The sequence below is a fragment of the Sinocyclocheilus anshuiensis genome, unplaced genomic scaffold, assembly GCF_001515605.1.
Source record: "Sinocyclocheilus anshuiensis isolate Anshui unplaced genomic scaffold, SAMN03320099.WGS_v1.1 scaffold421, whole genome shotgun sequence".
In the NCBI taxonomy this organism is placed as follows: Eukaryota; Metazoa; Chordata; class Actinopteri; order Cypriniformes; family Cyprinidae; genus Sinocyclocheilus; species Sinocyclocheilus anshuiensis.
The window spans coordinates 705002-716194 of record NW_015540859.1 but is presented as its reverse complement, the minus strand read 5'-3'; the positions used below and the strand labels follow the sequence as shown (position 1 = coordinate 716194).

Genomic DNA, 11193 nt, shown 5'->3' with positions numbered 1-11193 from the left:
CTCCTCCTCCTCCTCCTCATGAAAGGAATGCACATTCTTCCCACGTTACTCTCGTCTTATCTGAGGGAGAGAGCGAGCTCTTTGAAAGCACAATATGTGCTTGTGTGCATGTGTGTGTGCTCACATTTGAATCATCAGTGTTGAAACAAACGTCTGCATCAGCGATCTTCAGCCAACAACGCAGAGCCGCATTTTTACACTGTAGCCTTGAATAAAAATAAATGCATGTTTTGCAACAAATCTGACAAAATTGCTAGTGACTATAGGCAGGAAAAGACACATCCAAATGAAGCTCAAACGATGTACGACAAAAGCTGTAAATAGAAACGCTCTGCCCGTAAACAAACCACAGGAAACATCCTGACTTCACCTCAGTTGCAAAAGCAACGCTCTGCAGTAACGTCAACAGCAATGCTAGTGAGCCTCGTGTTACACAACCCATCCTGCAGAAATTCCAAGCGAACCATGATGCAGCACACAGAACAGATTTCATGACAGCGAGGAGCCTTCGGTAAGCCCTCTGGCCTCCGTCACGATCAAGCCTGCTTCTGACACGGAGCCAAAATGTGAGGAGCCCCTGGCTTCCCCGCCGCTGTTACCAGGAAACCAGCGTCAAAGCCTTGCCACAGGATGTTACGTGTGCAGGTTATTGAGAAGATATCACAGTGTGCCAGAGGTTGCTGTCCTTGAGCACGAGGCTGACGATAACCACGCCGAGAACAAAGCACTGCGGCTCAATCTGCGCCGCTCATCTATGGATCCCGCGCTCTTATAACTGCAGAGGCTGCGCTAACACTGCTGATTACACTCTTATCCTGATAATTAGCTTTACTATCAAGAAGCATCCAGCACTGAATCATCCCTTTCACATTTGACACTTTCACAAAGGCCTTTTATATGAGAACTCCAGACGTAAAGGCATAGTTCACCCAAAAAGTCTCTGTGGAACCCGAAAGGAGATGTTCAGTAGAACGTTCAGGCTGCTCTTTCCCACACAACAAAAAAAAGCACCATACAAAATAGGGCTGGGTTATATTTGATACACCAAATATTAGCAATATTATCACAATATTTTGCTGACAATATAAAATTAGAGAATGTGTTGTATATCGTGATAATGTTAAAAGACAGTAAGCTAATTTCACTCACATCTCAAAAGCTGATAGGCGTTACGTCTGTGAGCGCTCTATGAAGAGTAAAGGTTTCTCTTTCTGGGTCATTATCACAGTAGGGTGCCTTTTGGTGTTCTGTACATAAATAACTAATTTGCCATGATAACTTAATCGTCATTAATAAGGGGAAGTCGTGGCCTAATGGTTAGAGAGTCGGACTTGTAACCCAAAGGTTGCGGGTTCGAGTCTCATACCGGAGTGAATGTACAGCGCTCTCTTCCACCTTCAATACGACGACTGAGGTCCCCTTGAGCAGGTGTTCTGTACATAAATAACTAATTTGCCATGATAACTTAATCGTCATTAATAAGGGGAAGTCGTGGCCTAATGGTTAGAGAGTCGGACTTGTAACCCAAAGGTTGCGGGTTCGAGTCTCATACCGGAGTGAATGTACAGCGCTCTCTTCCACCTTCAATACGACGACTGAGGTGCCCTTGAGCAAGGCACCGAACCCCCAACTGCTCCCCGGGCGCCGCAGCATAAATGGCTGCCCACTGCTCCGGGTGTGTGTTCACGGTGTGTGTGCGTTCACTGCTGTGTGTGTGCACTTTGGATGGGTTAAATGCAGAGCACTAATTCCAAGTACGGGTCACCATACTTGGCCACATGTCACTTCACTTATACTTAACATAAAAATTAATATGAAAGGGTGTGTTACATTATTGCATAAAGACACACCAATTTTCAATATCAAGCAGCAAATCGAACTGTTTTGTACAGCTAAAAATAGCTAGACCCATAGAATTTACAAATGGCCCATTTTTATGGCAAGAAAAAGGCGGATACCTTTAAGTAAATATGATTTTAAATGTTCTTTATATGTTCTTAAAAATCAGTAAGAGGTTACAATTTCTAGATTTATATACATATCATTTATCATAATCCCATCTCATAGGGCCTAAAACTAACTTTTTGCCACACCTGCCAATGGCCGGTGATGTGATCAAATTTACCGGCCAAAAATTTTTTTTTTTACCGGCCATGAAACTCAGTTATTACTACTACAATGACTAAACATATTTACAGTGTTTTTAATTTGTCCTTTACTTTACTTATATGAAAAAAACAACAACAAACAGATTTATTGATTCAACTTTTTTTTTTTTTTTCCCTTAAAAAACGTTGAGATTCTTGTCCTTTGCATGTTTTCGGTAAACGGAGCAGGCCATCGTGTTACACCCGTTTCACACATACTCAGTTTGCAGTGTGTATGTGGTGCGTATTTTTTCCACACCCATGTTAACGAATTACAGCAGGGCTATTCAACTAGTAGAGGGCTGGATTATCGAACAGAAATTTGAAGGGGGCCAAGGGGGTCCCGATCTCTTTCTGGGGGGACATATAAAATTAGAAATTAAATTGAAATCTAAAATCTATAAAAAAGTTAACATTAGTGCTGTCTGTCAATCAATAAAAAAAATATTAATCACACATTTCTCTGTAATTAATCATGATTAATTGCATATTTATATTGTCATAATTTCACATTGAACCTCCAAATTAATGTAGAAATAACATCAAGACAGTATATTTTAAATATGTTTTTAGAGGTCAAGTAAATATCTACAGCGGATCTAAATATTTATAATTAATTATAACTAGTTATGATTAATTATTCATATTTCCTTATGAGCTGATTCGCTACAATGGCATATTTTTACTAAGTAGCCTATTATTAATGAAGTATTGACTTAAAGTATTGAACTATTAAATGAACATGAAAAAAATATTAAGTTCCGAAATATTAAGTTATTTTAAAACAATCTTCACATAAACTATAAATTGTATATGCATAAACTATACAGATTAATCTTTATTCAAGCTACAAAAGTTAATCAGCGACTAGAGTAGTCGAGTGATTTCTCTTTTTCTTTTGTTCTTTGATTTACACTTTATCACAGACTTAAAAGCAGCGCTGTCTCTTTAAAACCTGATACACATGACGCGGATCTGACATATATCCTATTTTCTCCAAACTCTTTACGGTCATTTAAGACTTTATTGAGACTACGTTTACGCGATAACTTGCCAAAACAGCGTATTTTGACATAATTGTGTGTGTTTTCGTCCGTTGAAGCGCTACTGGTGCGCTGTCTGAAGCGGCTCAGCGTATGTGTACAGCCGAACGTAGCCTACTTCACTGCACCATTTAGGCGGCGTAACCCCAGGTATGTGTCGCCACATTCTCGGGTTATGAAGAACAAAGAAGGGAAAAGTTAATCTTCCGAAATGAAGCAGCAATATCTTCTCAGGTAAAAGTTATTAGAACCGTGTCTAGTGATAAGCTGGCCATCACAATGCTCTGCGTCAGAAACAGCGAATCTCTTCTTTTGCATTGTTTTATTTAGAATTGCATTGTTATATTTCGTAAAAGTTTTACCCACCAACTGGCGCTAGCTATGTTTCCATCCACCTATTTTTATGCGCATTTTGGATTATCGCATAAAAAAACCGCTGGATAGAAACGCCAAGATGTGCATAAAAAACTTTGCGCACAACTGAGTAGGATAAACTTTTTATCCGATAAGAAAAAATGTGCATAAACTACGATGGAAACACATTTACCGAATAAATTCCACCATGTGCATTGAAAAAGTCATGTGACTTTGTGCTATGAGACGGGATAAATTGACTAACGAGCTGACCGATCTCGTTCACAGCATCTATATGTTGTTTTGGTCATTCTGAAATGCCTGAGGAAAGTCTGTCAACAAAGTATTTCTGTATTATTACTGTCTTACATGACTGCGTTCCCAAACAGCAAGCATCCGCCTCTAAAAGCAATGACCGCATTTATTGTGATTTTTACTCACATTTGGCGAGTGTTAATTTTAGGCCCAATATATGTATATATATATATATATATATATATGAAAATATTTGTAAATTTCTCATAATATAATAGATGTCTAACGTTGTGTTTTGTGGCATTACTTTGTCAAAGCAACAATCAAACTAAGTTTCATATTTTAATAACTTCCCTTTTTTGTAGACAGCATTTCACTAGATTTGTAAAGAGACATCTTTGTAAACTTTTCACACAAACTGCAGTTTTCCACCAAAATAAAAAATTCTTGCAAGTGAAGAAATTAAGACAAAAGTTTTGTAATTTTACTATTGCAATGGAAAGTTAAATCATTATTATACTTATAATTAAATATTATATATTATAATAAACATTACAATGATAGTAATGTATTACTGTTGTATAATAATAATACTGTTATTATTACTATTATTATATTGAAATTGTTTAGGATTCTAAAACTACACCAGTGTGAATATAATACAGACTGAGGCACTATCACAACTAAAAAAGGTCCTCTAAAGTTTAACTTTAAATTGTAAATGTACAGAATTGTCTTCTGATGTGCCGCCCTACATAGACTGAGGTTCAGCCCACAGACTCACAAAATCCTGTGGGAAATATTGTGAAAGCATCTGCAGATGTGTAACATAAAGAGCTCAACATAAAGCAGCAGGACTGCTGAAGTTTCAGCCGTCAGGTGCAGTTTTAGTAACATGAATTGGTTAGTAATGACGTCAGCAGTGACGAGCTTCCCAGGAATGTCACAATGTCCATTTCTTCAGTGTGCGAGTGGATCGTTCTTCCTCTTGCGACATGCTGATGAGTGAGGCTGGCAGGCAGATTTCAACACACCATTAAAGGTCACATATTTTACACCTTTCTGGAGTTTTATTTTAAGCACCTCATAGTAACAATCCTGTCAGATCGTCCATCCTTTGAGTGAGAGTGTAACGTTACAGGTCGGCCGATCTGGTTTCGTGGTTAAAGTTAACCTTTTCGACATGTTTCCATGTTGTTGTTGCTCAGCAATGGCATGGACGCGATGTTGTCTGGGGGTTTGGCAAAGGGAGAGTGGGACTGTGGGCAGTGCTCGGGGTGGTGACTGAAGGCGGTGATGGTGTAGTTCTGACGTCAACTTTTTATGGAAGTCACAACGGTTCGTGAAAAATCACAGCTACTTTATGCAGGCTGTGTGCATTTTACTGTGGACTGACTGTTTTGAAACTTATATGGTAGTTAAATAGCCCCTAGACCTCAGTTATCGTGAAAAAAGCCAGGAAATTTCAGTTTTGACAATATGGGACCTTTAAAGTCAAGAGTTCTCATTAACACCAGCATTGTGTTCCTGTAAAACCAGATCCAGGGTCTGAATGCATAATACCTCAAGAAACAAATGTCTCTATTAGCATAAGCATTAATGATGCTTGAGACTTAATTACGATTTGCATTATTCTGCATGTTGATAAAGCTAAACGTGGAGTGATGAAGGTTCATTTCAAAGCTACATCATGAGTCTTCTCAAATGGACTTTCACAGTCATGCAACTATGGGGAAAACGCCAAGCTACAGTATTTTAAGTCGGCATTAAATGAAAATTCACTCTTCTATTTTTTTTTTAATCATTGATCTTATAGTACACGATTTATCCATGCCTCGTTGTTTTGGACCTTGTCTTTTTTAATCAAAAATGTCATAACTGGATCTTACTGTAAAATGGCAGACTTCTCCAAGGACCTGATTATAGCACTTAAAACCTGGAAAAGTCAGATTTTCATGATATGTCACCTTTAAACTCTGCCCTTTCTTACAATCGACTGTATGCTCACATTCACATCTACCTCCATCCAATCAACAACCAATGGTTCAAACCAACATTTTTTCTTTTCCTTTTTTGCATCACAATACGGAAGTAACCATCTGTCACTACATCTGTTTTTAAATAACTTTTGACTTCAAATTCAATTAATTAAATTACTCAAAAGTTGAAGTGAGGAAGGAGAATTGCAGATCCCTGACCAAGCACCAGCACCATTTTGGTGAAAAAGGGATGGCTGGATTCCCAGATAACATTTCATGAATGTGCTGTCTTTGAAAGTGAGAGAACTGGACACAGACCAGGCCAAAGTCCATGTGCAGAAACAGCAGTAATATCTCACGTCACAGCCATTCAACCTGTGACCTCTCTTTACACGCGGCTATAAAACAGAGAATCTGAAATGGAGCAGACGCAGTCCTCATAAATTACAGAAGCATACAGAGAGAACGATGTACTGCCTTCTTCGAAAAGCCTTATAACTAAATAAATGGGTTGTACAGTCATATTTTATTAGGGTTACACATGCAAAACTGTACAACCTTGAGCACAATTATATCAAAACATAACCCGAATGAACCAGACCGGTCAGGGTACAGAGTTTTGGATGTGATAATGATTAACCGCTGAGCTGGAAACAAAGGTAGCTGAGTAAACAGATAAGAGCAGCCTCTTGATTTCTATCTTGGCAAAGCCTAGCCTCTATAAGGGCATGACAAATGAATTCATCCCGCAAGAAAACCCTTCGTAAGTGTGTAGTTTGACAGCGACTCCCATTCTGATGACTCATCAACTGGATGCACTCGTTTCCAAATGTCATCACACTTCTAAGAAAAGCCAAACCCTCATACCAGTCTAGGTTAACATGTACGCTACAGCAAAACCTGCTCGTTTTCAGTGGAAATGCAACATTGGTGGGTTGGCATTCCAGTAGATTAATCTATAAAAAAGTTCAGCTATGGCAGAACTTTAACATGGAAATAAGTTATTGCCAAGTGTAATCAGCATATTATAAGAAAGTTCAAATATTCTCTAAGCAGATGAAGGCAGAGACCATCACTAAAACCACACGACAGGAACTTAAACCTGTAAAACCTACAGTATCATATTTAATAGACAAATTCCAATGCCTATAAATGATCAACACGGTGTTGTACACAATCTACTACATGCCTTCTGTCGTCTGATTGATAGTTTATACTTTATTAGCAAGTGAAAGGCCTTTTAATATAATTTTACAAATGCTTCAGCTCGTGTCTTTTTGCTGTGAAATCTTTACTGATTTTTATCAAGTAAACATAAGAATAACTTTGATATTTTTAGTAATATTTCAAGACGAACACTTACTGGACTGAAGCAACTTTGCTTTACTTGATTATACAGACGTCATTTTCTAGAAGAATCAGTGAGTCTCAAATATGATCATCAGGCTTTGGAGGAACATTTAATTGTTCATCTATCAATCATCATTGTATTGCATTGCATTACATCTTTTGATCATTAAACTAAGCATTTGAATGTCATCCCACTGAGACATATTATTGGAGATATAGAGTGACGACTGATATTAACATTATTTAACGTAAGTATCTGCTATATTGTTATAAATATCTCACTGATTTATATTACTAAAATATCAGCATCTGCCCCAAATTGCATATTTTCACTCAGTTTGTGCCTCTGAATAAAACTGAGGTGTTTTTTCCTACATATTCTTAATGCATCTTACTATAAGAGCCATAAAAGCCTGATGTGTCAAATATTATACAAAACAAACCACATGTGCAAAAACTTAATTCTTCTGAGTGTTGTTTCGTATATCAGGGTTAATGACAGGCTGACCCATGATGCTGGTAGGAGATACACGTGACTAATTTGTTGTTGTGTAAACTGGGATATAATCATCACAGAGCAGACCATCATTCTGGAGTGTGACAGCTGCAAACACTGGTCGTTTAGAGTCACTGGGATACTGTGATGTAGCAGCAAACAGATGATTACATAGTTATAAAAAGACGTTAGGTTTCTGACTTGTGTCATACTAAGCTGAATAACTCCAGCATTAACATCAGCAGCACTAATCATCAACAAGCAGCTTGTTCAGAAACATTAATTACAGCTTGGTGCATGTCAATAGCCCAGTAATGAACTCCTAACGTAAAGATATTCCTGTAGTCTGGTGTTCATAATAACAGAATACACGATAGTGTAATGGAGTATTTAACTTAGTGTTTCAGTGGCAGGTGAGCTGCTAACCGCTTAGCTGAGCTAGCAACTCTTCAGCAAACTACCCGAACCAACAAACCGCTAAACCAAAGCTTAACCCTGGACACGAAACACACAAGAGAGTCAGCAAACTGTTTACCTCACACAAAACATCCGTTTGAGTCATGTTATCTCGCTAGGTTCTGGTTAGCAGCTGACTTAACGTTAGCCGGATGCTACGTTAGGAACTCAAAGTCAAACAGTCAGTTAGCTCGTTAGCTGGCTAACAACAACAACATCATCAACCGTCGTTATACTAATTTTTACTATTATTGTTGTAAAATCATGAACCCGATCGTCATCCTCATCGGCGTCTCGTTCAGATGGAAAGGTAAAGGTGAATCGACTCACCGGTTCAGCGGCGGCTGAGATGTCCACAGATGAAGTGAGTGAACCCGGTCAGAGAGATGCGGAGATTTACACGATCAGGAAAATAAAATATTAAATTCCCCAAGATATGGATGGATCCCACTGGAGCTCTTCAGCGGGCTGTCTGTGTGTGTGTCCCGATCCTGAGTGACTGTTCGCCGGGTTCAGGCAGCCGGCCGCTGATCTGCGCTGGGCGGGGTCAGTCTGACACGAGCGCTCATTAATTATTCACAACATTAACAATCTGTGTGGGAGGAGCATTCATGTGTGTGTGTGTGTGTGTGTGTGTGTGTGTGTGTCTGTGTGTATACAAAAGTACAGTTAAGCATATTATAAAAAAATAGCCTTATGATGAAACCCTATGCCATGGTGACAATTTCTACAACCTTAATGAACAGGAGAAGATTCACAATGAATATGAATGAAGTCATAAAAACTGCATGTATGCTATTTAAACAATACTTTAAAATGACTCAAATTAACGTTGTAAATTGATTTCAATTTTATTTTGTGATTCCAGAGGTTATGTTTTGTTTATCAAAAATAATTAAATAAAAAAAAGCTATTCGAGGGAAAATTGCGTTCTTCAATTAAAAAAAATTGTTACTGAGGAAAAAATAAAAATATGATTTTTCGGTAAAATCTTGATTTTATGCTTTTTTAGCATTTTAATTTTAGTTAAAAATATATTTTACTATATTAATAATAAATTATTGAATTACATGACTTTTTCCACAACTATCTCTTATTTCAGTTTGAAAACATTTTTCTTGTTTTGAAACATTTATTGTATTTTAACAATAATTTGTTATGGCCAATAATTAACATGCTTGCTGACATATACATCTACTTTTTTATGTTCACAGTAAAGCTCCAATACAGAATAGTATGTTTCAAAACCAAGCATCAAAACATTAGAATATGCAGGAGTTCAGAAGATGGATAATAGTTTAACACTTCCGTATCCTGACATAGAAAATGAATATCTGAACTGAAGATGAGTCCATATGTCATCTGCCTCCAATATCAGCCAAATCAAACAGATAATAAAAATGCAAAGATTTGCAGATACTTCTACAGTCACGCGTATTGCACACATAAATCCCCATGGCTGTACAACAGCAAATGTTCTTCTAGACTTCCAAGAAGACCAGTATGAAGTTTTGAATCAGCAACACACAAAAGTCTTTCCTATGATTGCAGCTCTGTTAAAAGAAGATGTGCAATATAACACAGCAGCTCTTCCAGATATCTCTGGTCTTCAGAAGGCATGGCATGGCATGGCTCACTGAGGAATGCATGGAATGCTCTAGCAGCTCTACAAAGCTGTCAAGCCTGTTGTGCTGCGAAGACAAGGCCCCGTTTATCACCTGTCTCTGCCTTCGTTATGTGACTGAGCTCATTCGCTGCCTTCAGTCGTTTATGAAATGAGGAGCTATAACGAGCACAATGCTAATTTGTCTGTCACATCGGACACATACAGTACTGTATGTCCAAGTATGCGATAGTGAGCTGCTGGCGAGACACATTTGATCCATAGGTCACAACGCCCTTAGTGTTGACCTTTAAATATCAGACCATCAACATGTTGACAGACTGTAGGGATACTGTTTACTGACTGGAATATAAGTCACAGGCAAGAAGCATAAGTTCATGAATACAAACAGAGAAATATTCTTTCTGATAGTGATGTTGTTATATTACTGAAATAAATGAACTTTTCCACGACATTCTAATTTATTGAGATGCACCTGTATGTTATTGGTAGGCTAGGCTATTACATACAACTATTTCCTTGAACACATTTGTGAATATATTGGCTGAGTTTACTTTTAGTCAAAGTGTTTATACAAATATTAAACGTGTGTCTTCCTTTCTGTTTTCAGGGCAGGCTCCTAAAGCGTTCGTTATCTATTCTACAAATGTCTGATCGTGAAATTTGAATCTGTTGATGTAACGCGTATTTTGACGAAGGGTAATGTGTATTTGTGATGAAGGCCTGGCACCTGGTGGCCGCTTAGTGCATTATAGCCTACTAACTTCAATTACGTAGTGTGCAGTTTGAAGTATGTTATATCCTTACAACACATTAGGCCAATACTTACACTACTGGCTTTTCCACATTAGCACTTGATTTATTAAATAAATAATCTGCAGTTTGTCAACATAAATAGAACATTTAGCAAGCCTACCTTTTCACACGAATCTCCTTTACAGTGGCAACTCCTTGTAACTCTACATACTACATGCAAATCAGACATACTTGTCTTGTGTAAAACTTAAAACTGCCACAAAGATAATTAGTGATCCAGCACGTTGATGCTATTGAAAACACTTGGTTCCACAAAGTAAAAGGCACATCTTAGCCTTACGTAACGCCGTTACATGTAACTAGTTACTCCCCAACACTGTGTACAGGAGACCCAAAAAACCATAGCGGCACCCCTGTTTGTATGTATAAATTTGTTTAGCCCCATATACTGTATAAATACATTATACTGAATGTCTATTATGCTACATTTCCAAAAATACAACTACATTTGTTACATTTCATTCAGACACTGTACTGTATTTTACAAATGTAATGTTTTAAATGTCTATCACTGCATTCTGTTTTCAATCTGCAATTACACTGCAATGACTCTTTGTGACTGTTTTACTGTAGCACACAAAGACAAACTCAAGATTTTTTGGATTGTTGCCTTTTTGTTTGGTGGTAGTCTTTATTTTTCAAACAACATAACTGCTTCCTAGCACATGTTCAA

General features: G+C 37.7%; 1 protein-coding gene across 3 annotated transcripts in view; it reads right to left on the bottom strand.

Annotated features, from left to right (window-relative positions):
• The window catches only part of LOC107687942 (protein numb homolog), a 79913-nt gene extending 71295 nt beyond the window's left edge, over nt 1-8618 (bottom strand). For all 3 annotated transcript variants that reach the window (XM_016485433.1, XM_016485432.1, XM_016485434.1), the window contains exon 1: nt 8411-8618. The gene's annotated coding sequence lies outside the window, so the exon portion shown is untranslated. The remainder of the gene's footprint in view (nt 1-8410) is intronic.
• Between the last annotated feature and the right edge of the window lie 2575 nt (nt 8619-11193).